Here is a 26635-nt window from a genome sequence, read left to right as displayed (position 1 = left end):
TAATATTAACATATACTTATCATTTGTCTCTCCAGGCAGCCATATATGTTCGTTTTTTTTCTGGAAATTTTATTGAATGTTTTATGTTTATGTTTAAAATTTGACTTGAAAGGCTTCTTCCTAAAATTTTAAAACATCTCACCACAATTTTCGTTTGCTGCTTTTTGTTTTACGTTTTCATATAAATCTGTTTTTGCTCTTTAATGACATTCACAAATGGCTCACATATCGAAGATCTCATAAAACGTCATGTGTTTGCCCATCACTATTTTGGACCACCCTTGACATACATACATACGTGTATCAGCAACATGTTGCTATGAAACCCAAGCACCAAAGGCCGTTTAACATTGCATTGTATTTGCGTTAGTGCGATGCTTTTTAGATGTAATTGACCGTAAGCAATAACGTAAACAACACCATTGACCGGCATAATAAAGTAGAAAAACAACAACAAGTCAAACTGCTGCAATCCAATAATTGACCGCTATCGATAACAATACTGGCCAATTACTGGTAGCAGTGCTGGCTATTTTAGCGCTGCAATAGTTATTACAAATGCCGGAATGATCAATGATTTTTTGACACTTGTCTGAATTTGATTGTTATGTCATTGGCTGTATTAAAGTAAGATAGAATAGGAAAATTGCACATTCGACATAATAATACTAGAAAAAATACTTTCCTGCATTTTCCAGCTGAGTTGTTCTCAATTACCTCGAAGTTAATCGAAAGCTCGAAAGGCTAATTAGCTATGTTCAATTCGCATTTGAATTTCTGGGATGTTATCACAGGTAACTCCTGCGCGCCAAGTTGACTTATTAATTTCCCTTTGCGCTGTTTAAGGTCGGGATGGCAGCTTCACGCACATGAATGACTTTGGTCAAATACAATATCTCTCCTATTAAAAGTAAATTTACTTAGTTTCTCTCGCATGGTCAGTCATAAGGACTCTACAACTCTCTTCATTTCAAATCGAATTATCAGATTTATCTCACATCAAATGGGCATAAAAACGTTAGTCAAAACGCTAGGGCGCACTAACAGCTGCAGTTGCTTTAAACAGGGTTATCGGTTAGATATCGATAGCTACACTTGCTGCTTAATAGCTCAATTCCTAAACGCTGCAGGACGTTTTTACTATTCAAAGTGTGATTTACTACCTTCTGCCTAGCAGTTAATCATTTCCCTTTTTTGCCAAAGTGTCGCTTTGCTTTTTTACAGGCAATTCGGATCATTTTTTCTACGCTTTCTTCTTTGCCTTCTTCCTGGATTTGAATTTCCTTTTAGTTCTTTTTTCAGTGCTTACATTTTACGGCATTTTTGTCGCATTTTAACATTTACCACATTTTCCTTCATTCACAGGCAATGCAATGAGCATTCGCTTTTCTCGCACCAGTTTGCGTTGTGAACGCATCAGCAACGGCAGCAGCCCCGGCATTAGATGTGTTATTCGCTAAAACTTCACATGCAACTCGTTTCGTTTGCATTCATGGGGAACGCATACTCGTTGCGGTCCATTAGAGCGTTACGACCACAACCATTTCTCGGTGCCATTTTGCGGATGAATAATTGTGGTTGGCTGATGTTTCCAATGCCATTGCTACCGGTGTTAACTCGTTTATTAATGTGTGCAGGCACCCAATCTTTCTTTGCCTTTGATCTGATTTTAGCGTACATTTTGTTAATTTTTTTATGTTAATTCATTGGATAAATTAGGAAAATCGGATAAATTTCTGTAAGTACTGCAATAAAATTGATGTAATGCCCAGTTTAGGCTGTGACTTAACGTTTTCACTATAAATATTACCAAATCTTTACCAGATTGCTTTAACGATGGGGGTCCCGGTGGTCTAGAGTTCGAAAATTTAGGGTACTTTCAGGATTTTTTTTTACAAAAAAACATGAAACACGATATTTTAATTTTTTAGGATTTTTATTTAACTTCTTTTACACACAAAAATGGATTTTTTGTTTTAATTTTAATAATTTTAAAAATGAAGTTGACCCTCCCGAAAACTTGGACCTGAACGGTGTTGACCATTTTGGCTCCTCTATTTATCTTAAACATAAAAACAAAAAATAATAATAATAAGTGTGACTGTAGCTATGTCCCGTATTAGAATAAAAAAACAACAACAATTTTTCAAAATGGCGCGGTTTTGAATTTCACACTCTAAAAATTGTTTTTTTTAGTTTTTTAATCAAAGATATACGAAATAATCGAAATAATTGCAATTATAATATGATTCTAATACGGGCGATAGCCATTGATATTGTGAACAATATATTAAAATTTCAGACGATTTGGTTGAATAGTTTTTTTTTGACAACACTAGGCCGAAAAAGTCGTTTCGAGATAAATGAGTTTAAAGTTTGAGGTACAGGAGCGCGCGGACCGCTCTCTACTTAGTTAATGGGCTGTGGAAGCTATAATATTAGGAATTTCCACATGAAAATTTCACAGTATATTCTTAAGATACTCTACTTTCGAAATATCGAAACAACAAATAATCGATTTTTCTAGATCACCGGGTCCCCTTAAGTTGGGTCCCACTGGCAACATCAGTGGGAATATTTCAATTATGGTAATATAAATAATAATATCGTAAAATTTGAATATTTTTAATGGTAATCTAAGTTACAACCAAACTGGCTAGGGAGGAGTGGATGCTGGAGGCCCCAACCATTACCCAAGTCTCTCAGCTCTTCGAGCGGGAGCGCATCCTGGAGGAGACGGGGGTTGCTACCGCAATCTCCTCAAGAAGCAGGGAAATCGAAGAGCGTGGCAAGGAGGAAAAGAAGAAAGCGGCGGGCAAGGCTCATGCGGGAGAAATCCTCATGTGGCTCTGCCGGCCCTTCTGCGTCTGTGTCTTCCAAAAGACCTCGGTCAGCGGAAGTGACACCCACGGAAGCTACCGAGTCCTCGGTGGGCACAGGCACTTCGAAGTTGTCTCGCTCTCGAGGTAAGCGGAGAAAGACGGTGGCTGCGGTTGCCGCCAATGGCCGAGCCACGACCCCCCAAGGTACGAGCGCGGTCTTGGCGCCAGTCAATGTGGCGGGAGAAAGTTCTGCTGAGCCACGTCCCTATCGGCGCCTCGACAAAATGTCCAGCACAGTCTGCCCGGCGAAATCTTCGTCAGTGGAGGATCGGGAGCTGGACCTTCGCCCAAGCACGTCCAAGGGTGCGGCCAAGCCATCCTATAGTGGCTGGAATAGTGGAAAACTGGGGCCTGACCATCAGCTGATGGATGCAGAAATCAAATACTGCAAAAGCCAACTGATGCGTCGGGTTATTGCCTCCGGTCCGGAAGCCAACGCGAAGGGCTATGAGACAAAGGACGGCACCATTAAGGTGACGTGCGCGTCTCTGGCCAACTTCAAGTGGATCAGGACCGTGGTCAATAACGTGCCCCCCATGGGGACCACTCGCTTCACAGTCTACAGCGAGGAGAGTGTACCCCTCAGGAAGGCCACCTGCTGGATTCCGGATCCAGACCTGTCTACGGCGGATGTCCTATCCTGTCTACGTGCCCAGAATCCGGGCATCAACACGAGGCTTTGGCGAGTCGTCTCGTACACCAAGAGCAAAAACCGGGAAGGGAAGGAAGGGGCTGCTCTTGTGGTGCGAGTGGACGAGGCCAATGTTGATGTCATGAGCTCACGGTACGGGAACCGTCTGAGTCTCTTCTTTGGGACGGTCAGTTTCCATGTCTTTCCCAAATGATTGGCTCGGACGATTCCTGTAGCTACCGTCCCTTGACGGTGCCGCAAATCAACTTGCAGCATTCCAAAGCCGCTACTGCACTACTAAGTAGCAGGCTTTCCCAGCTGCACACATTACCCCACATAACAGCAGTACAAGAGCCCTGGGTCTTTAGGGGCCATCTCTGTGGCTTAAGTGCGCTGAAAGGGGCCACGATATTATATGACAAGAGTTCTAGTAGACCTAGGACCGGTCTTATAGTATCATCCCATCTCACTGTAACGGGTCTTGAGCAATTCTGTTGCCAAGACCTGGCAGCGGCTGAGGTGGGTTACAGAGGTAGACGCGGATGGTCGAAGTTTGTGATTGCATCTGCATATTTTCCTTACGATGCTCTGGAAGGGCCACCACCCGGGAAGACCACTAGTCTCGTGAGGTTCTGTGAGCGGCGCAGTCTGGGCCTCATTCTATGTTACGATGCTAATGCCCAGCATACAATCTGGGGCAGGAGCAAGTGCAATGGACGGGGCTCTCGACTATTCGAATTTATCGCGTCCTCCTGCCTAGACATACATACCAAGAGCTCACAGCCAACGTTTGTAACGGCCAGAAGGCAGGAGGTGATTGATCTAACCCTATCAAACTCAAAACTTGGGTGGTCAATCAAGAACTGGAGAGTCCTTGCCGAAGATTCGTGCTCAGACCACAGGTACATTGAGTTTCAGTGTGGCGAGGAGGCACAAATGCCATTGACCTCTAGAAACCCAAGAAAAACAGACTGGCAGAAGCTTAGGGGGGCGTTGCGGGACCTTGACGTTGCGCCACTAAGACTTCGAAAAGAACAGGCCATTGAGGCGGCGAATATTTTGAGTCAGCCTGCCGGACTCCCGTTCCTTGGTGGAACCGAGAGCTACAGACGTTGAGGCGTGAGTCGAGAAAACTTTTAAACCGGGCCCTCAAGACTAACCTTGCAGAGGACTGGCAGCGATACCATGATGTTCAGAAGAACTACAAGAGGCTTATTCGGGAATCGAAAAGAGCCTCATGTAGAGAATTCTGCAGCGGTATTGAATCTCTGAGTGAAAGATTTGCCATCAAATCTTTTGTCGGCTACAAGTCGCCCGGACCAGATGGCATATATCCTGCCATGCTGAAAGAGGGTGCAGAGTTCGTGACAGCAGCCCTGAAGAAAATCTTCTCGGCATGCCGGGCACTGGCTTACATACCACGCTCTTGGAGGATGGTGAGGGTCGCTTTCATCCCAAAGGTTGGAAAAGACGACTACACCAGCCCCAAAAGCTTTAGACCCATCAGCATGACCTCTTTCATGCTGAAAAGTCTCGAACGACTGGTAGAACTGCGCATACGTCAGAAGTCGCTGAAGGCTCACCCTCTGTCTCTATTTCAGCATGCCTATCAGAGTGGAAAATCCTGCGAGTCGGCACTGCAAAACCTTGTTGCTAGGGTAGAGCTGGCCATCGACAGGAGGGACTACGCTATGGGCATCTTTTTAGACATAGGGGGGGGGGGGGGGGCGTCTGATAATGCCACTTTTGATGGTATGTGTAACTCTGCCAGTAGGCACGGCGTAGACCGGGTGCTAGTAAATTGGATTCGTTCGATGCTGGCCCAAAGAATCGTTTCGGTGCGAGCAGAGGAAGATCTGCTGGTGTCATCTGGGGTTAATAGAGGCTGCCTCCAAGGCGGTGTGCAGTCTCCATTGCTCTGGTGCATGGTAATCGATCCTCTACTCACCACCTTAAACGATTCGGGAGTCTACGCACAAGCATATGCGGACGATGTTGCTTGTTTGGTAACAGGCCCTTCGCTTATGAACATCTGCAGGAAAGTGCAGAAAACTCTGGATCGGATTGACACTTGGTGCTGTGCGAATGGGCTATCGGCAAATCCCGCCAAGACTGGTATTGTCCTCTTTACCAGAAGGAGGAAGCTTGATGGACTCGTTCTGCCAAAGCTAAAAGGAGTCACAATCCAGCTATCCAAGGAAATTAAATATCTAGGAGTAATCCTCGATAGTAAGCTCCTATGGAAATCACACGTTGAAACAAAGGCATCCAAGGCACTGACCGCTTTCTGGCAGTGCAAAGGTGTCTTTGGGAAAATGTGGGGTCTCTCTCCTAGCAAGGTCCTATGGATCTACACGGCTATGATAAGACCTTTTATCACCTATGCATCAGTGGTATGGATGAGTAGACTCTCTCTAGTGGGAGTCAGGAGGACCTTATCGAGACTACAACGCACTGTGGCCATCTGTTGCACCGGAGCTTTTCCGACTACTTCAGGCCCGGCACTAGATGCTCTGATTGGTTTACCACCACTTGATGCTTTCATCCAAGGAGAGGCCTTCAAGGCCATCTGCAGACTAAAACACAGTGGGAACTGGTACGGCCCTTGTCCGGCATTGGAACACAGAGAAGGCATGGGCATCGATCCAATGATTCTCTCCATGCCCCTTGACTTCATACCATCAAGAGTCGTACTTGAAAAGAGATACAGTGTAGTGCTACCAGAGGCTCAGTTGTGGGGAGACTCAGAAAATGAGGCCGGCAAACACTGTTTTCGCATTTTTACGGATGGCTCCAGGACTAAGCATGGCTCGGGCTCTGGGGTCTACGTGGAATCCAGCGGGACAAAACTGCATTTTGCTCTTGGAATGCATGCATCTGTGTTTTAAGCAGAGGTGTATGCGGTTCAAAAAGCCATGAACTTTGTTGTGGAAAAACGATGGGAGGCAGGTCTATATGTGTCTGCAGCGACAGCCAAGCTGCGCTTATGGCCTTAGACAGCCCTCCAACCACATCAGGGGTAGTGAAGTCCTGTAAATCCAGGCTGAACTATGTCGGTAGATTTAATAGCCTGATGCTAACATGGGTCCCGGGACACGTGGGTATCGCGGGTAACGAGACCTCTGACTCCTTAGCTAAGATGAAAGAAGTTGGCCTCAGAGCCCGTTTTGCCACTCTCTTCTGCGGCCATCACGGCCACGGTTAGCAAGTGGGTAACTACCACCTACAAGCGAGCTTGGCAGGCTGAGAGAGGCTGCAGATGGACAAAACTGATGTTACCTGTCCTGTCCGATCGACTGTCGCAAACACTTCTGTCATTAAGCAGAGGGGAGTGCAGACGGCTGGTTGGACTGATGACGGGCCACTTTCTGTGGGCAAAGCACATGGAAAGGTTGGGCATCTCAGACAGTGTACTCTGCCCAGCTTGTGAAGAGGAGGATGAGACGGCGGACCACTTCCTGTGTGTCTGCCCCGCCTTCGCTCGAATCAGGTTTGAGGTCTTTGGCAGAAGAAGAAGCGACCATCTTGGCTCCTTGGCATCACAAGATCTACTCAGATTTCTTCGGAGATCGGGTAGATTTAAAGAAAATTAAAAGGGAATCCAAGTGTAGTACAATGGACTCAATTAATGTCTGAGTGCTGCACTTGCTAGTTGTCTCGACAAAAAAAAAAGTTAAAACAATTTTTTTCCTGTGATGATTTTCGGCGGCGGTGATCAAACCCAAAACAATATACCAATAAACTTTCTTCCAGCTTTCATAGTAAAGGACCAATTCGAGCGAACATGTTTAGCTGGTTTTCAGAATTCGGTTGTTATTGCATTTGCCTGCAGGACGAATTCCATAAAGATTGCCGAAATCAGTTGTTACACCAGAAAAAATCGATGCTGAGCGTCTTTATTCAAAGACCATCATGTGACAAACCGTGATATTGATACCCCAGGGTATCAGTTTTGCCATTTAATATTGCAAGAGAACATGAACTAGAACTTGAACAGATTTGTTCACCTTTCGTGCACGCATTGATTAGTGCAAAGTGAACGGCGCAAAGCAAACTTTTTGTTGACCCCTGAGCGTTCTATTAGTAGTAGATTCAATCCATTTAAAGTTTTTCAGATTGTTAAAATTTCAAATAGCAATGCTTCGTATTCAAATTGTGCAACCTTAAATTTAAACTGATAAATTTTAAAATTAATATAGTTCGTGAAACTTGGTATAAAAATAAAGCAAATCGGTCATGGTTGCGACCCATATTTTTACACTGTATTTGGCTGACTTATACGCAATGTATTGCATAAAAATTCAACGACCTCAAAATAATATACATAAACATTTGAGCAACACTTATGAAATTTTCTGGTTCATGTATTGTCAATCGGATATTCCATTATACTGAACAGAATAAACCAAATTGACCTAAATACAAACACAGATAATACTGCCAACACATTCAAAGCAAACAAAACTACACAGGGTAAATCAATATGACCCAATAGATCGGATTATCCGTACAGCGTTACCGATATACATGCATAGGCTTGGCGCTAATTTCAAAATATTTATAGGTTGGGCCGGTATCTAAATATCCAAGTTTCAAGGGCCGGCGTTGATTTTGAATAAAATACAATTTTTTTAGGAAATTATTGTCATTTCTCCTTATTATGATAATATAGGTATGGCTCAATTACGAGTAGATCAAAATATCGCCAAATGGCCGCCGCTGATGATTTTCTTCGAAAATTGGGCATTCACTGTTGCCATTTCCTGCCACCATTCTGACCATTGACGACGCTTGAAATGGTCAAGAAGCTGTAGTTCTTGAGTCAATTGCATCTTGTAAGCATGTAAATGCAAGTCTTTATGCATAATGTACATCAACGATGAGCATGAGAGGTGCAATTGTTGGGCACGACGACGAATTGAGGTGGACAGCTCTTCAACCACACTACCGCGAAAAGCAGCAATATTTTCTGCAGTACGAGCTGTGCGAGCATGCACTGGTGTTTTCACATCTCCTACAGATCTGGTTTGCTCAAACTTTTGCACAATTTTTCCGATTGTACGCACATTTGGACGATTAAATTGACCGAAAAAATCACGAAGTGCGCGATATGCATTTTGATTTGAACGCCCGTTTTCATAATAAGCCTGAATGACTTTAACGCGTTGCTCGATCTTTCCATGGTTCAAATTGAATTAGTCTGAAATTGCAAAATATGAAATTAAATGCAAAAAGAAACTTGACGTTTAGGTGTGCTTTACATTCAACATCGGCCCTTAAAATTTAGCCACCCTTCACATAAATAATTCATATACTATTTATCCATTGTGATCGCATTTTGACAGACTCAACACGAACGTACGCTAATAATTATAAAAGGGGATCTCTCCAGTATCAATTGTGCCGAATACCGTAGTTCTCCAGTTGATCTGAATTTTGAATTAAAGATATTTTTTATGCATAAAACGACTTCAAATGTAATGTCCGTGTTAAATTTTTCAATAGCATTAACGAGGAATATTTTAGCAGTACATTTTTACTTTGCTCATCTTACCTTGACGCGCCGTCTCACAGTGGTCGAAACGAGCCATCTAGCGCAGTTTTAATAAAATTTAATCTTGCGAAATACCGCAAAAGTTGCTCTAATAATCCACTGCAGGTATCTATTTGTTTTTTTTTTTTTTGCTTTGTATACTCGCACAACTATGAGCTTTCAAATATGTATTACAAAATTTTGTGTCAAGTGCAGGCCAAAACTTTTTACACTGCACACTGAAATTCGCTATATTAGTGAAGAAATTCAATTTTGGTTTGATTAAAGTGTTTTAAAGTTAAAGCTATGAAATAATTTAAAAAATGCGGTTTTGTGATATACGAGTATATATGTATATTTTCTAATTACAAATTTTAGTCAAAGTTAACACTTGTAGCCTTGTAAAATTACTTGATGAGAGCCTTTGAGAGGAGAACTCTCCAAATTCGATCGTACTTAAGCTATTTTTTTTATTAATGAGATTCGCTGAGATTGAAAATGCTGCTACCTTTTGCAACTTTTAATGATATTCAACTTTTTGAAAAAATGTTGGCTACCAAATGAGCCGCGATGAGGAAATTCCTTAACCCTATACGCATAACCTTCGTCGAATCGTCGAACAGAAGATAGAAATATCGTTGTAACTTTTTAATATGCGGGATGATCGCCATACCTTTACTTGTCAACTCAGTATTCATTAAGCTCTCTTGAGAAACTTACGTGTGGGGCGTAGTTGTGTAGTTTTTTGAGATTCCGAGAAATTGTATGTAATTTCGACGAATGGTTAGTATTTGTGTACTGTTTTTTACAATTGTGTAGATTTTGTGACAGTTTAGTATTTTTATTTTGTGTAGTTTTTTTAATGTCGTCAAGAGGAGTGTTATCTTAGGAATCTATTCTTCGTTTCTTATTGGAGGAGGAAGATGCCAGAGTGTTGGATGACTCGTCTGGCAGCGAACTTGAAGATAATGTGGAGCTTGATGATGTAGAAAGCGATCACGTAGACGATTATTTAGATAATGTGGATAACTCCCTAAATACACAAGATCAATATTCTCTTGTTTCGCTGGACCGTTCACTAAAGTCCCGTTCTCCTTCAGTTCAAATTTCAAAAAACAATCCATGTATTTTAAGCTTTTCAAGAAGTAACATTCGTAGTCGCTCACGACATACTTGGGCTACAAGTAAAAGGAGTAGCTCAAAAAGAGCATCTTCAATTAATTTTGTACGTGTTGCTAGAGGACCTGCCCGTTCTATCAAAAATATAACTGATCCACTTGCATTATTTGAGCATTTTATGATTGATCAAATGTTAGAAGAAATTGGGAAGTGGACAAACTCTGAGATTTCAATCAGGAAAGAAAACTATGAGCAAGCTAAATTTTTACAGAGTGAAACCAGCAAATTTGAGATAAGAGCTCTGATTGGTATTTTAATATTAACTGCAGCGTTGAAAGATAATCATTTGCCACTCAACGAATTGTTCAATATAGAGTATTCTGGGACTAGATATACCTATATCGTGCATGAGTAAAGAGAGATGTGACTTTCTTCTTCGGTGTCTACGTTTTGATGATAAAATCTTACGATTACAAAAGCAAACAGAAGATCCTTTTATACCCATAAGAAACATTTGGGAATTACTCATGGCTCAGTGCCGTCAAAACTATATGCCTGCCAGGCGTTGCTAAATCGGTTCAGAAATATTTAGAGGGACTAAATTGGATAATCTCGCCCCACCCGCCGTATTCTCCAGACATTGCACCTTCGGATTACCTCCTATTCCGATCAATGCAGTCAACCCTTATTGGAGAGCGCTTCACTTCTTACGAGAGCATCGCAAACTGGCTCAATGAATTGATCAAGTCAAAAGTACATAATAGAAAAAGAATTTGCTCTTTTTACAGATCGCGGTTTCACAAAGCATTCGTACAAGTTAATGCAATGCGGTGCCAAAGTGCTAAATGCAAACATCTATCTAGCACATGATTCATTGTTAGTAGCAAAAATAAAGTGGTAATCAAATGGTGCACATGTCACAGATGCTTTTGTGGAAGTCCCTTTGCAAATTCGCGATGCAGGCAAATATATTGTAAAAGAAAATAATTTAGAATTCAAAAACTTTTAAAAGAACATATGGCTCTGCTAGCGGATATTCCAATGGCTGGTTCGTGAACAATAACAATGGCAGTACAGCTAGGCGAATTCCACCAAACAGAATTAGCCTCCCAATTAACTGGTGTAAGCGAAGAAGTGGGGTTGAATCATCACATCGGCGAACGTACCACTCATCCCTGAAAAGTACATATGCGAACAAGGGCTGAACGTACTCGATTGATCGAGCTGTCATTCGCCGCCCGTAAACGATCGAATTGAACCAAAGATGTGAGTAAATTCCAAAAATATATAAGGTTGTCAAAAAAGTCTTACGGTATTTCCGCAAGCTTGTCTTTGCAAGCGCGTAGTTCTAGTTGTATTCGTCGCATCGGTTCACGCTAGAGCTTTTTGGAAAGCTCTTTTCACGTGCTAACACGTGTTTGATTAATTGTTGTTTGCTTTTAGTCGTTCGTGAGTTATAGCGTCGCAAACATGGAGCAAAATAAAGAGAAAATATGGCATATTTTACAGTACTACTACGATAAAGGCAAAAATGCATCTCATGCTCCCAATAAAACTTGTGCAGTTTATGGACCCGATACAGTTTCCATTTCCACCGCACAACGATGGTTTCAACGTTTTCGTTCTGGTACAGAGGTGATCGAAGACGCGCCACGGTCCGGAAGGCCTGTCGTCAAAAATTGCGATAAAATCGCTGAATTGATCGAAAGAGACCGGCATAGTAGCAGCCGTAGCATCGGCCAAGAGCTGGGCATGAGTCATCAAACCGTTATAAACCATTTGAAGAAGCTTGTATTCAAAAAGAAGCTCGATGTATGGGTGCCACACGACTTGACGCAAAACAACATTTTTTCCCGTATGGATACATGCGAATCGCTTCTGAATCGCAACAAAATCGACCCGTTTTTGAAGCGGATGGTGACTGGCGATGAAAAGTGGGTCACTTACGACAACGTGAAGCGCAAACGGTCGTGGTTGAAAAGCGGTGAAGCTGCCCAGACGGTGGCTAAGCCTGGATTGACGGCCAGGAAGATTCTTCTGTGTGTTTGGTGGAATTGGCAGGGAATCATCCACTATGAGCTGCTCCCCTATGGCCAAACGCTCAATTCGGACCTGTACTGCCAACAACTGGACCGCTTGAATGCTGCCCTCATGCAGAAGAGGCCATCTATGATCAACAGAGGCCGAATTGTCTTCCATCAGGACAACGCCAGGCCACACCATCTTTGGTGACGCGCCAGAAGCTCCGGGAGCTCGGATGGGAGGTTCTTTTGCATCCATCGTATAGTCCGGATCTCGCTCCAAGTGATTACCACCTATTTCTGTCCATGGCGAACGAGCTTGGTAGTCGGAAGTTGTCCTCAAGAGAGTCCTGTGAAAATTGGCTCTCCGAGTTTTTTGACAATAGGGAAGCGAGCTTCTATAAGAGGGGCATTATGAAAGTTGACATCTCGTTGGGAACTCGTCATCGAACAAAACGGCGCATATTTGACTTAAATCGCGCTATTATAACCAATTTTATGAACAATTGAAAATTCAATAAAAATACCGCAAGACTTTTTTGCCAACCTTATATAATTACATAGGGTCTTTGTAATAAATTAGGACGAATTTTAATAAGCTCAACCCCATCCAAAAAGATGTTATGGTGGAGTATATGACCAACAAAGACTGCAATTAGAAGGGACAACTTAGGGACATAAGTACCTGGAACTTTAAATTTAATTATTCAATAGACAATTTTTGGTTTTATAAGTAGTTTTGGATTTTATTTGTATTCTTTAGTATTTAAGTATTTATGGCTGACGAAACATTTCTATGAATTGTTGTTTTCCCTTAGCTGCCTCCGAACTATTTTTTCATCGCCATCACTTTCACTAGAACTCATAGAAAACACCAAAGGTGGCCATGGTTATATTTTAGTTGTATTTATCAAATTTGACAACAGTTTTGACAAATACACGTCACTGTGACCTAAAAATACGATCCAAAGTATTGTGGAACTTGAAAACTATTGTGAATTGAGAATAAGTTACGATCCATTTGCATTCGTTGGTTTGACTGCGATTCAGCTTATACGACTGACGACTTAGTTTTCTTTCGTATTGTCGTTAATCGTTGCACGGATGTGGTGATTCGAGCCCTGATTTAAAGTGACCCTACATTTATTATGGATACCGAATCCATATTGAATATTTTCGACAATACTCTGCAAAAACACCTGAACTCTTTATCAAAAAATATCCGTGGTTCTATATGCCCAGCTTTGTAAACAAAAATTTTAGTTCTCGGGGTTCAATTATAAATGCTGTTCCACTTCTAATCGGGTAAATGTCAAAAGAACCACTGAAAGCTGAAAGCAAAAACTTTCGCAACTATCGCGAGCATCGTAGGAGAAAAAACACTATGGAAGATTTAATGAATCTAATTTTCTGTTTGTCCAATGCCGTAATACCGTTTTTATCTAAAAGCCAAAGCTATTAAAAAGAATTTTCTGGATAAGGAAGTATTGCAACTTCTTTTTGATAAAGATATCGAATGCGAGGAGCTTAACTCAAATGAAAGTGACTCAGATTGTGACTGAAAAATTAATGAAATTTAATATAAATAAGTTATAAAATAGAAAAATTATATAAACTTTTTTATGTTGTGTGTTAACTGTTATTGACATAAGTTTGCTTATTTGATATGCTCTAATCTTACATCTATCACATAAAATCCATTTTGTTAACATCGTGCATCAATAAAAATAGACCACTGTCACTACTATAAAAATTTAAATAAAAAAATATAAATAAAGTTTTGTTTTAAAAAATGTTCGAGCAACTTATAATGCAAAATTAATTTTTTTGAAAACCGCTAGATCGACCATTTCAACCACTATGCGTCCGTTGCGCTACTTTGTACTACCACTATCCATCGTGTAGGGCCCTTAATGACCCAAAATTTAAATGAATTCCAACTTTTCTAACAAAAAATGTATTCACATATATATTAAATAAGAAACACATTCAGTTGCTTATCAAAACATATTTATTCACACCTAAAGTAAATTTACAAAATATGATAGTCCATAAATCATCTGAAATCTTTGATTGTTTTAGTAAACTATTTGTATAAAAAGTTCAGGGGTAATGAATTTATATATTACTTATTATATTTTTATAATTTTCCAGTTTTCGAAACTAAAAGAGGTATTAAAAACAAAAACATTGGAAAAAGCAGAAAGAAACATAAAATTCCCAAACCGCGACTGAGCATTTTTATTCAACACATTTCATGCAAACAGCACCTTGAGTTTTTGAAGGGGACACATGTTTTTTTTTAATATTTTCAGTCTAAGTTCTGAGAATAAAATTCACCTCTACGCTTTTCTCTTTGTGGTTCTGGCATATATTTTTTGGTCATGGGAGCATAGTGTAAAACCCCGAATGAGGAACTCCAACTCCCGAGGCATTGTTTTAGTTGGGCCAAGCAAGATCAGTTTCAATTCGGAAAAATGACAAAGACTTAATGAAATTCGTGCGTTTTATATTCTGCCCCATATGCAAAGTGTGAAATATTATATAATATAAATGCTCATAAAGTTAGATAGAACAAATATCGGGCATTGAGAAAAATAAAATATGTGTCCACCTAGGGCAACGCAAGCTACTGAATAGTTAGATTTCAGTCCATCGATAAAGTCAAGAACACCTTTAGTAAGATTTTAAGATTTAATAATTTTTAGAATTTTGTTAAGCGATATTGTTATGCAAAGTTAAGAGTAGCAGTCTGAGAACTTCAATTGTTATCATTTTTCATACCACTTCCACCATCGATGGCGTCAATTTTTTCGTAATCATTTTTCTCTTCTTATCACCGCAAAATGCGAGCCTCTTGCTGCCAATTCGTTTTCAAAGTATCGAAGGAACGATGTAATATAAATCGTGAAGCGAAAAAAAAGCCTATGAAATTTAAAACGACTATCTTTTATAATACCGACGTCATAATAGAGCGAAACTACAATTAATAGGTTGAGCATAACACCCTGTAGCTGGCCCGTAAGTTAATTCGTAGAAAATTATCCAATATTAACGTTTTTTGAAAATGAAGGTAGTTTTTTTTTACCCTTTCTCAAAACGAATATAGATAATTATAGTTCATTAAAAAACACAGTTGGAAGGCTTGAGTGGCCCACAGAAGTGGGTGATCCATTGCCTGTGGTGGACTGTAGTGTACAACTGTCAAATATGATTGGAATACGACGGGGAAATGTTCCGATAGGGTGATTAATTTTAAATCAACTTGTACAACTATGGGAAGCTCGATTTGCTTGCCACCCGATTTTTGTACTATCTGTGCCGCATAGGTTGATATAGAAATGAATTTGGAGTCGTCTTTCCGAATAAAATAGGTTATCTACATCAGTTGTAACTAAAATTTAGGTATGGGTCAAATTAACCCAAAGATCATATGAAAGTTAATGCATATATAAGTGAAAGCCTAAAATTGTGCCTCAATATTAAAAATAAATGTTAGCCAGAAAAGTTATTTAAGGAAAACTCGTTTTTAATGAATAGCAACTTATTTGCCTTTAAGCACAATTTAAAATCTTTACTCAAAGCTTAGTATGTGTGTATGTATATATAGTTGAAACTTAAACATATTTACATATAATAAGACGCTTATGCCTAGAAATCGCTTAAATCGCTTTAATATTCTACCCGCACCCTCTATTCCAAAAAAACAAACCGAACATTCTGCAAATTACGAAATGAAGCAATCATAGTTATCGGTTCAAGGCTCTTTCCTTGATTCCTGAAATGCAACTTCGGAAAAATATAATAGATAATCCCAGAGTATCCAATCACATAAATACGGCGAATTCGTTTTTGACAGAAATTCATTCACTCACAGCTCTTCACCGATGAAGTGGTCTATTATAGATTTTTTGCTCATCTGACAACTTTTATGGCACATTTCCTTAATTGAGCATAGTGAAGAGTCCTCAAGTTCACTCTAAGGAGTTTTGCAAACGATTTCTTAGCATATCTTCTAATAAATAAACAAAATTCGTTGGGGGTTTTAGAGAAAACACCACGATTTTTCTTTACTCGATTGAAGTGGCTTACATCACTAATGTGTGTGCATGTGATATAAATAATCACCCCCATACTCTTTTTGAAGCTTTATTTCCAAACTCATTTTAATACCACAGTACAAAATTTGCTAACAAAGATTATGCAATAATTATTAATTATTTACATCCGAAGGTCATTTATATCACTGTACGCTAATGCTGGTGCAGTATCTCAAATACAAAAATATTTCAAAAAGGTGGCGTCATACATAAGTTCTCTTTATTTATAAAATCAAATTTGGTTTTTTTTGGCACGGAGGTCGTATGTATTGCACAAGTACGTTTATAGTAACCCCAGACTATGAGTCAAGATGTTTAGCTAACAAATTTATTATGTATATATTTACCTTATATTTTATTAAATCCAATCAAAATCAAGCATTTCAAGTCTTTTGAGATGATTTTCGACAATTTGTTTACAACAGTCTGGGCTTAGCTACGCCATTCAATTGCTGGAGGCGAACACATCAAGATAGAAGACGAACGGTACAAGCAGGATTTTCCAATGTAATCGAATATCAATGTTTTCGATATCTAAGATACTAACAATATGAGCAAAATATTGACAGTATTCTTGGATGAGTGAAGTGTTGTTGTCAGAATGTTGACGTGATGTTGCGCGGCAAGGCCATACTCGCACCGTTTACCTACAAGTATTTTACAGCTCCCTGGATACATTTGTTTGCGCATATAAATATACATATTTTTATGAATATCTGTGTAAATTTGTTAAAATGAACAACTGAACAAATGAGCAACTTTCGCTTGCATTTTTTTTATATAAGTTAACACTTGTTCACTCTACAGCATGTCAATCAAATAAAAATAATGTACCGTACAAAAAATAGCTTAAATTTTGGTTTATTTAACGTTCGAAGTTTTAAATAAAGGAAAAGTTTCCTAATTTGACGCTATAATAAAGGTACCATGGTTACGAACTTTTTTACTATAATTTTCTATTTTCTATATTGCCAATCAAGTACTTCCGTTCTAGTGAAGAAAATGAAAACCTTAAAAAATGGTTTTTCTAATTTTAATTTTTTTATAAATAAGATATACAAAAACACTACCACCTACACGGCATGTACTACTCCGTGATAAAGTAAAGTGCATACTAAAGAATGATATGCCAGACATTAAAAAATCAGCAAATATAGAAATCGGAGCGCATAAATTTCTTGTCTTAGCTTTGCCTACATACTTATTCCCGCTTATATTGTACCTTTGGGGAAATTTAGCGTATAGCGATTTTTTGAAAAATATGTCCTTTTCTTTTAAAATTTGTAAGAGTACAAGTAACAAAAGTAATGAATCAAATGGATTAGTGCAGCGTTATAGTACTATAAATATTTCAGAATTATATTAAAAAAAAAGAAACAAACAATACTCCGACCGATTAAGGCATGTCTGATATGTTGCTCTTGAAAATTAATTTTATGGTTTTTTCACATATTTTGGCATATATACACACTTTATTTGTCATTTTATGCATGTGATGCTCAAAATTATAAACAGCTCGAATATATGTATGTAAAAAAAGAAGAAAATATACTTATTTAGAAAAAGATGTGGTATTCGAAATCTACACGAAGTCGATGGAAATCTAATTCAAATCGTCGTCAAAAGGCTTTTAAATTCCTTATAAGCTCATAAATTGTCTTCGAACAGACTCAAAAATTTACTTGTTCAAGGCGTAATGTGGCCCGCTTCATACAGCGTTTATACTCGTATGTATAAAAACGAATATTTGCTACTTCTTTGAGCACGAAATTAATACAACCATTATCCACTCCTTTTACATATATTTTATTAACAGTCCATAGGAATCACTTTCTTCGGGGGTGGCCGGATATAAGTCCGGGTCGTTCCGTTAACTTAGAACCAACTGCCGTGGGAACGCTCTCTTACTCTCTTACCTTTGGACATTGGTTAGGATTAAAACACACTGCCCTCGACATAAATATTTTGACCAGCTCTTACTATTTTTTTGAATGCTCACAATTTTTGTATATATTGATAGTTAATTGTGTAACAAAAACTATATAAATCCAGTTTTAAAATTTTATATAAATTCTGCATTTTTTTCCATTGTTGATTAATGTCCAGAAATTATTCATGAGAATGTTTAGAAAAATATTTGTTTTAGAGTTTTGTGGCACATTGAATTTTAATAAATAAAGTGCAACTTAATCTTGTTAAAAAATTTCGTTTATTTTTTATAATTTTTACCCCTGACTGTGTTACGCAAAAAAAATAGGAGGAAATGTACGCGAAAGGCCAGCACAAAAATTGTGTGAAAGTAACGCGTTTTTCGAGCTATTTGAAACTTGCACTTCGATATACCAAAATTCAATGGGTTAAAGAACTACATACTCGAAATTCTCCAAATAACGAATTCACATAGTTTTTTTATTTATTTAAGAATTGAGGCTGTGTCCGTACGACTTTTAAGTCTTTCATAATAAATCGATTTTGGAAGTTATAAAACTAAACGGACTGTGAAACTTTATACGAAGAATATTTCTGGAAATTCTATTTAAAACTGGTTGAATTGCAATGTATTCTTTTTGTTGGGCAATGAGCCAGACTTTTATCTAAAAATAATGGATACTCAAAAACAAAAATAAAAGAAAAATAGTAAAAATCGGTGAAAATATTGATGTGCTATTTTTTCGTCGCGGGGTGTAATTGACCACTGGACCTTTTTCAGTTGGATCTTTGAACTTCTCTTTCAGTTTGGGGTGCGTGTTTTGAGGTTGTCCTGCAAATGGACCGACCCCTATTTTTATACTCCCTCCGAATAGCAGATGGGGGATAAGAGGATTGTTTTAAGCAGAATACCATTGGCTGCTAAGAAGCGACCGCTATTACAAAACATTGATCATATTATTTCAGGTTTCACATACAAAATACGTACACATCGATCAAACTCACTGAAAGAAGGTCGCGTACAAACTCACTGGGCTTTGATGGCCACCTACTGCCATATTGTAAACAATTTGATTTTCAATTTCATATCAATATCAATGAAATTTTTAATTTCGAATTTGGAATTTATGTTATCAATTGACCCAAATTGATTTTAAATTACCACTAAAATGAATTTTTCTCAATTAGTTTTCCACAATAAATAAAATCATAGAATTTTATCGTTTGCCAGTTCACTACCTACTATTTTACCTCAATAATTTACCTGTTTCCCTACAGAATAAACAAACAATAAATAACAAATTTCACCGAAAATAGCAACGATATACACTTCTCGTCCGGATTTGTAGGCCGGTAGACTTTAACCGTAAATATGACAATTAGCCTTTAATAATCTCACAAGGCGAAACATCACAATTCTTTCAGTTCATTTTCACATTCAGCATGAAGTTGCTTAACGACGAGCGATAACATCAGTTTCCCATTACTCGTCCCAACTGCAGCAAGTGTATAAATACTCTTACTTGATATCTACAATCAAATACATACTCGAGCATGTAAAGGGTGATCAGACTGGAGATACTTTTTCCAATTGGGTTTATTGGCATATCACGCGTGTCAAACAAAATACATCATTTTTTCAGTATTCAGAAAGACTTACGCCTCAACAACGTTCAGGAATCGTAAAATTATACCATATTATGAAACTCGATGCTCTGTGGAAAGTATTCATCGTGCGCTCAGACCAACTTATGGTGTTCGATGAGGCCCAGGTGATGGCGATGAGGCCCATTTTTGGCTTAATGGCTACGTCAATAAGGCTGACACCAACGCAACAGTGTATGGTGAATGCTATCACGCCATGATAAAGGAATTTAGGTGCCGAAAAAAATCCCATGATCTCTACAATCTTGCCATACTGCCCGTGAAACAATGGATTTCCTGCGTTGTCGTTTCGGTGAGCAATTTACCTCTCGGCTCGTGAATGGTTCTATATAAAAATAATAAAGATTTCGTTATTTTATTTCAATTTAAAATCCTATACCTTCTAATTGATCACCCTTTACATACATACATAAAAGAATGCAACAATAATTGCACAAAATTCGAATGGGAAAAGTGCTCAAAATTCCAGCCTGCACTAAATAAGGCAGCCGGAAAAGTTTTCCTCTTGGTACTTTGATGAATTTCATACAAAAGTAATGAAGATCTTAATATTAGGCAGGTAATACGAGAGGAATATTTTTCAATAAAATTCATTCGGTAGAAAAAAACCGTACATACTGCCGAAGGCTGATGGATAGATGCATACCTTTACATACATACAAGTAGTTTGCAATGAGTCATGAACTAACTGCCAGCACTTCCGAAATCAGTACTCAATTTTTAATTGAATGTAGTTTTTCCAACATATTTTCTATTAAAATAGATGAGAAAAGGTTTTAGTTCTCAATTAGGTAAGATTGTATCACAAACACCTTCGTTTTCGATTTGATAAGTAGGGCGATTGACGCCCCATCGTTACCTGGGAAAATCAGTTTCAATATTCCTCACCAAAGCATACAAAGTCATGATATTTGCTGAATAGGGATTGTTAGAATTACTATAATTATGCAACAACCGTAGCCGAATGGGATGGTGTGTAACTGTCATTCGGGGTACGTAGATTCAAATCTGTGTGAAACACCAAAAAGAGGAAAAAGTGTTTTTCTAATAGCGGTCGCCCTTCGGCAGGCAATGGCAAACCTCCGAGTGAATTTCTGCCAAGAAAAAGCTCCTCATAAAAACAAATAAAACATATGCCGTTCGGAGTCGCCTTAAAACCGTAGATCGCTCCATTTGTGGAACAACAGCAAGGCGTACTCCACAAATAGGAGACGGAGCTCGGCCCAACACCCAAAAAGGGTGTAAGCGTCAATTATATATAATATATATGCATGCTCCGATATGCTTTCAAATCATACCAGTCTAGATGCTTCTTTCACAAAGCAAAGGTGCTTTCAAATGCTACTAAATTAATTGTTTAACCAGAATCTATGTATTTCTTAATATCCTTTCTCTGTAAACTGTAAGAAATGTTACATTTTCTTTATTAAAATGAAATATGTTTAATTCATTTAAGATTGGACTGTTTAGCATTATTCTTTTTTTCATAGTGAGTAAGAAATACTACATTTTTAAATTATTAAATAAAATAAATGATGATAAATTTGAATGTTGTGCGAGTTTTAAGACACCCTTTTATATTGTACCGTTCACTTCGGAGGGGAATAATCTCTCTAGAAATATGCGAAAACCCTCCTACGAATTACTTATAAAGAAGACAAGGGAATTATAAGAATCGAGCAATATATAGCGCAAACAATTCCGATTATTTTTTTGTTTTTTGTTCTTCTTCTTTTAAAATATGATTATGAATTATTATTTTTTATATATTTTTTTAATTACCTCATAAAAGTCATCCATTTTATTTAGCATTAGTGCTCTGGTTTCTTGTACATTTTTTGCTTGATACTCTGCTGTAATTTCGTGAATTTCGCCATAAACGTTAATTGCATAAATACGCACACGCAACATTTTCACTTCAATCAACGTCAATTAATGTCGAATGCAGGCAACAAATTAAATTCCATATAAATATGTGAGCATTGAAAGGTAAACAGTCGCAAAAAAGAGGCGCACCAGAAGCAAATTTATGGAGTGCAAAAATACATACACATACAATTTTTTTTATCTATTATATACAAGTATGTATGTATATGAATTATGTTGGCTCGCATAGCAAAATGCTTTAAGTCGAAAAGGTTGAGCAAATTCAGTAGTAGTAGTAGTATGCTTGTATGTGTCTATTGAAGTAACTCTCAGCGTGCTGATGACTTTGGTGTATGTCGGTGCGATGATTTATGTTGCACAAGTCACGAAGAGCCACTCGAATCGACGTCAAATTCATATTTCAAGTGCCACCTCACAAATACACAAAACACAGACAAAAAGACAACAAGAAAGATGGCTTGCTTCTACTTCCACATAACCAAAATGATGGCCGCTGTTGCCAATTATTTTTATTGCCTCAACGGAAATTATTACAAATCAATACAAAATGCCAAATATAAGGCAATTTTGGAGGCAACAACGTCACGCTCTTGTTACAATAATTTGTTCTGACTTCAAATTTGAAGGATGATGTGCTCGTCCTTTGCACACAAGCACTCGCAATTATGTAGACTAAAATATTTACAACAACACGAGGAGAAATTTTGCTGAGTTTCCACATAACATTGAGTTTCCTCATAACAGTGGTAGCAGTTAATTTTCGTACTACCAAATGTAATAAAGTGCAAACATTTACAATTTTTTTCATATAAAGGTATTTCCATGATGTCGAGCACGGCATTCATAAGAATATAAAAAAAATGTGATAAATAGAATTGAAACGAAATTGCTTGTTCGTACATATATAAATGTAATGTATATATATATATATATATTATATATTTTATTTTTCCTTTTTTTCCATTGGGTGTTTGGACGAGACCTTTTTCTATTTATAGCGCGATTCCTGATGTCTTTCGACAAATGCAGGAATCTACAGTTTTATGCCAACTCCGAATGACAGATCTTTCTTTATGTGGCGCTTTTTCATGGCACTCTCAGAGATTTTCCTTTGCCTGCAGAGGGGCGACTGCTATTAGAACAAACTTTTACTATTATTTGGTGTTTCGTATCCAGAGTTTCGAACCCAGTCATTACCGAATGGGAGTCATGCCCCAACCTATTCGGCCACTTCTTCCGCCGTATTTAAGTTCAGAGTTTTATTTTAAGGCATCTGCGGTTAATATACTTATACAGGGTGTCACGCGGCAGAAATATAAATTAAATGCTAATTTGAAAAACATTTACTAATGATAAAAGTTTATTTCATAACTGTTACAAAAGAGGTAAGTGCAGATGGTTTTTTAATTATTCCATTATTACCTCTAAATGTTGAAAGTTACGTCGGATGCACTCTATGCTCCATGCCACTTGCTGGAGAAGTGATGTCGCGCTGCCATTGAACTTGATATTTTCTTTTAGTACTGAGATGACCTCTGAGTTTGTTCCGTACATTTTACTTTTGAAGTAAATAGAGGTAAGATTGGGTGACCTGGGTAACCAGGATATGTCAACGAAACGGATTGTCAGTTTGTTAATGGAGAAATCACGCAGTATGGCCATGGTCTCTCTGGCTGTGTGCGGCGTGGCGCCATCTTGCTGAAACCTGTGTACTGAAGGAAGAATATTATCTCATTATTGGCAAAAAATAATCGTTCAGCATGTGCCGATAAGTGACACTGTCCACAGAAATTGCTTGCCTATGACGATTTTCAAAAAAATATGGTCCAAATATGAGATTGTTGTAAAACGTAAATTGTCTTTTACTGTTTAAAACCGCATTTCAACACAGGTTCGTCACCAATCGCTCAACGCTCGCAAATTAGATTAGTTTCAGCAATTTTTTCTTCTCTGCTTTTGAAAATAAGTCTCAAATGGATATTATCTACACTGCTTCTCGAAAGCTTCTGAAAAAGTACACTGCTTGCTTCTGCTGAAATTGACCTATTTTGATTTTCATTCAACCTTCTGCTCGTGGGTTAAGTCATATGTTCATAACTGATAGACGCAGCTTTGTAGCTATCAATAACGTTGTTCCAATACCATCCTTTATTCAGGTGTGCCACAAGATAGCATTCTCGGGCCTCAAATTTTCCAATTTTCTACTTTACGCTGATGACCTTAAAATATTTGCAACCATCATAGATGTACGCGGCTCAGCCAATCTGCAATCCGACATAAATGGTGCTGCAAAAATCAGTTGACTCTAAATACAATAAATGTTTTCATGTAATTTTTAGTAGGCGTCCCAACACTTTGCACACTACTTATAGTAATTCGGGTTCTGACTTACAATCTGTGACCCAAATGAAGGACCTTAGCACTATAATTGATTCCAAGCTGAAATTTAATAGTCATGTCGATTATATTCTTTCGATCTCATATGCGAAATTAACTTTTAAGTATCTGTATTGAGCATTGGTTATTTCGAGGTAGTTAGTAATAAGTAACAATTTAGACATCGATGTTCAAATGTTCATATTAACAGTAAAATTCATTTCAGATCATTATAAATTTACAGTCCAAGGCTAAAGAATTTGAAAAGGTGTTCAGTTATCCTAAAGCTCTATGAATTGGAGCTTGGATATCATAACTAATTGTTCCAAGAAACTATTCCATAGGGAAATAAGTTCGTAGCGTTTTTACCGAAGACTTTTATTTAAACAAAAAACAATAATTGTATCAATAAGTGAATGAATATATTCACCGTTGCTGTTTACAACCTCTTTCCAGCGGTCGACCAATTTGTAGATGCCATTTTGCCGAAAATCGTCTGGTTTGGTGTCAAAGAAGTTATTGAGCTAGTTTTTAAGGACAGAGAGAGAAAAAGATGGTAATTGGTCGGTGTATGATCCGGAGAATACGGCGGATGCCGAAAGACCTACCATTCGAGCTCTTTAACTGCGATTTTGACGTCTTGTGCAACATGGGGCCCGGCGTGGTCGTGAAGGAGTATGGTTTTACCATGTCGATCTGGTTTTTTCAGTCGAATAGTCTCATTCACGCGGTGTAGCTGGGCAATGTTAAGCTCCTTGTTGACCGTGGCATTCGTTTCGACCATTTCCTACTGCACCATGGCCTGCAGTCTCACCAAACCTTTACGCCTACACGTCGCAAATGTTCAGGGCTGCTTCGCTAGCTTTTGGCTTCGATGAAAAGGAAAGAAGAGGTGTTAATTTTTCCCTCTTGAGTATTCCATTTCTAAGCCTCAAAACTAATAATTAAGCAACTCGAAATACAAAAACGCTATTAACTTATTGTCCAACCCAATAGTTTGGATTGAACTAAAGAGGCATACAAAAGCTTCAGATATATGGATCGCTAAAATCAGAGCTAAATAGGCGAATGAAAGCCAGCGCAGCATAGGATTGGCAATTGTTCAATTGATGTGATTTAGGAATAAAAACTTTGAGTCAAAATTAACAGCCAGGCAGATATCACATTTAAAATGGAGAGACGAAAGCTGCCAATCATTTACTTATCATTTACTTATATTAAATCATTTCTATTAAATCGTAGACAGTTTTTATGACACCATGAGTTAAACTTATCAATATCAGTTTTAATCTTAATCGAATCGGATCGATGAGCCGTGGATTGTGGAATAGTGCGCACATAAAAAAATATTTGATAAAAAGAAAAAAGAACAAATATTTCCTTAGGGAACATCAGACGAAGCTGTACAGAATATGAGGAAATATTATCAAGAACGACTGCACAGTTAGGAGTCATACGGTATGCCTATAAGTGACTAACTTTATTAAATGCTTGGGAAAAGTCGGTATATGTAGGGTTAACTTGCAGATGGTCATTAAAGGCGGTGTGCACAAAAAAGATTAGTGGATGAGAGAGATGAGATTAGAGATTAAGTATTTGATTGAAAACTGCTTAATTTCTGATATTTTGCTTGAAATTTATAACAAAGTTTTCCGAGTTTCTATTTATTAAATTTCATTGTAATACAAATTTCTAATCTTTCGGTGAAATTTCGAAACAAAAAAGTTATTAACGCGAGTTTTGATCCTTTTCAATGTTTTTCTTTATAGCAGCGACATTTAGAAATGAACTTTCAGAAAACTTTTAGAAAGAGAATATTTTTGTCTACGCTCAAAATGAAGAATAAGTTCACATAAACTTTGGTTCAGCCCTTTTAGTTTGCTAAGATGCCAGTTTCTTGCTCAGTGATTTTTGAGTGAATTCTTTATCTGTCATTTTGGATTTTTGCCCTACTACCCCCGCAACTAGGGATAAATTTGAAGTAAGATACACTGACCTCGAATATTATTGCAATTATTCGTGGCTTACGAATTCAAATACTCGAAAAAGTGGTTGGGATTGGGGATATTTTACGTAATTAGTGTCATGAACGTTCATACAAAAAATTTTATTTTGCTAACATTCACGTTTTTATATCAATTCACAATACCTTCTCTCTTTTTTTTTTATTTGCCCCACTGTACGAGTACGAAGCTCACAAAACTCGTTCGCATTTAACATAATAACTGCTAACCACAATTGGCATTTGACGTCTGCATAATGAGCCAAATCAAAATATACCGGCGAAGAACAATAACAGCAGTAGAAAAAAGCTTTGACTACAACAAAATGAAAATAACGGAAACAACACAGAAGAAAGTCATCATCAGCACCAACAGCCTGACTATGCCAATTGTTCATGCAGATTTTATTCATTTATTTCATACATATATACGTTTGAGCGACGACAAGATCCCGTTGCTGTTATTGTTCTATTCAAGCACATACCACTA

The sequence above is a fragment of the Anastrepha obliqua genome, chromosome 1, assembly GCF_027943255.1.
Source record: "Anastrepha obliqua isolate idAnaObli1 chromosome 1, idAnaObli1_1.0, whole genome shotgun sequence".
In the NCBI taxonomy this organism is placed as follows: Eukaryota; Metazoa; Arthropoda; class Insecta; order Diptera; family Tephritidae; genus Anastrepha; species Anastrepha obliqua.
This window is presented reverse-complemented; position numbering follows the sequence as displayed.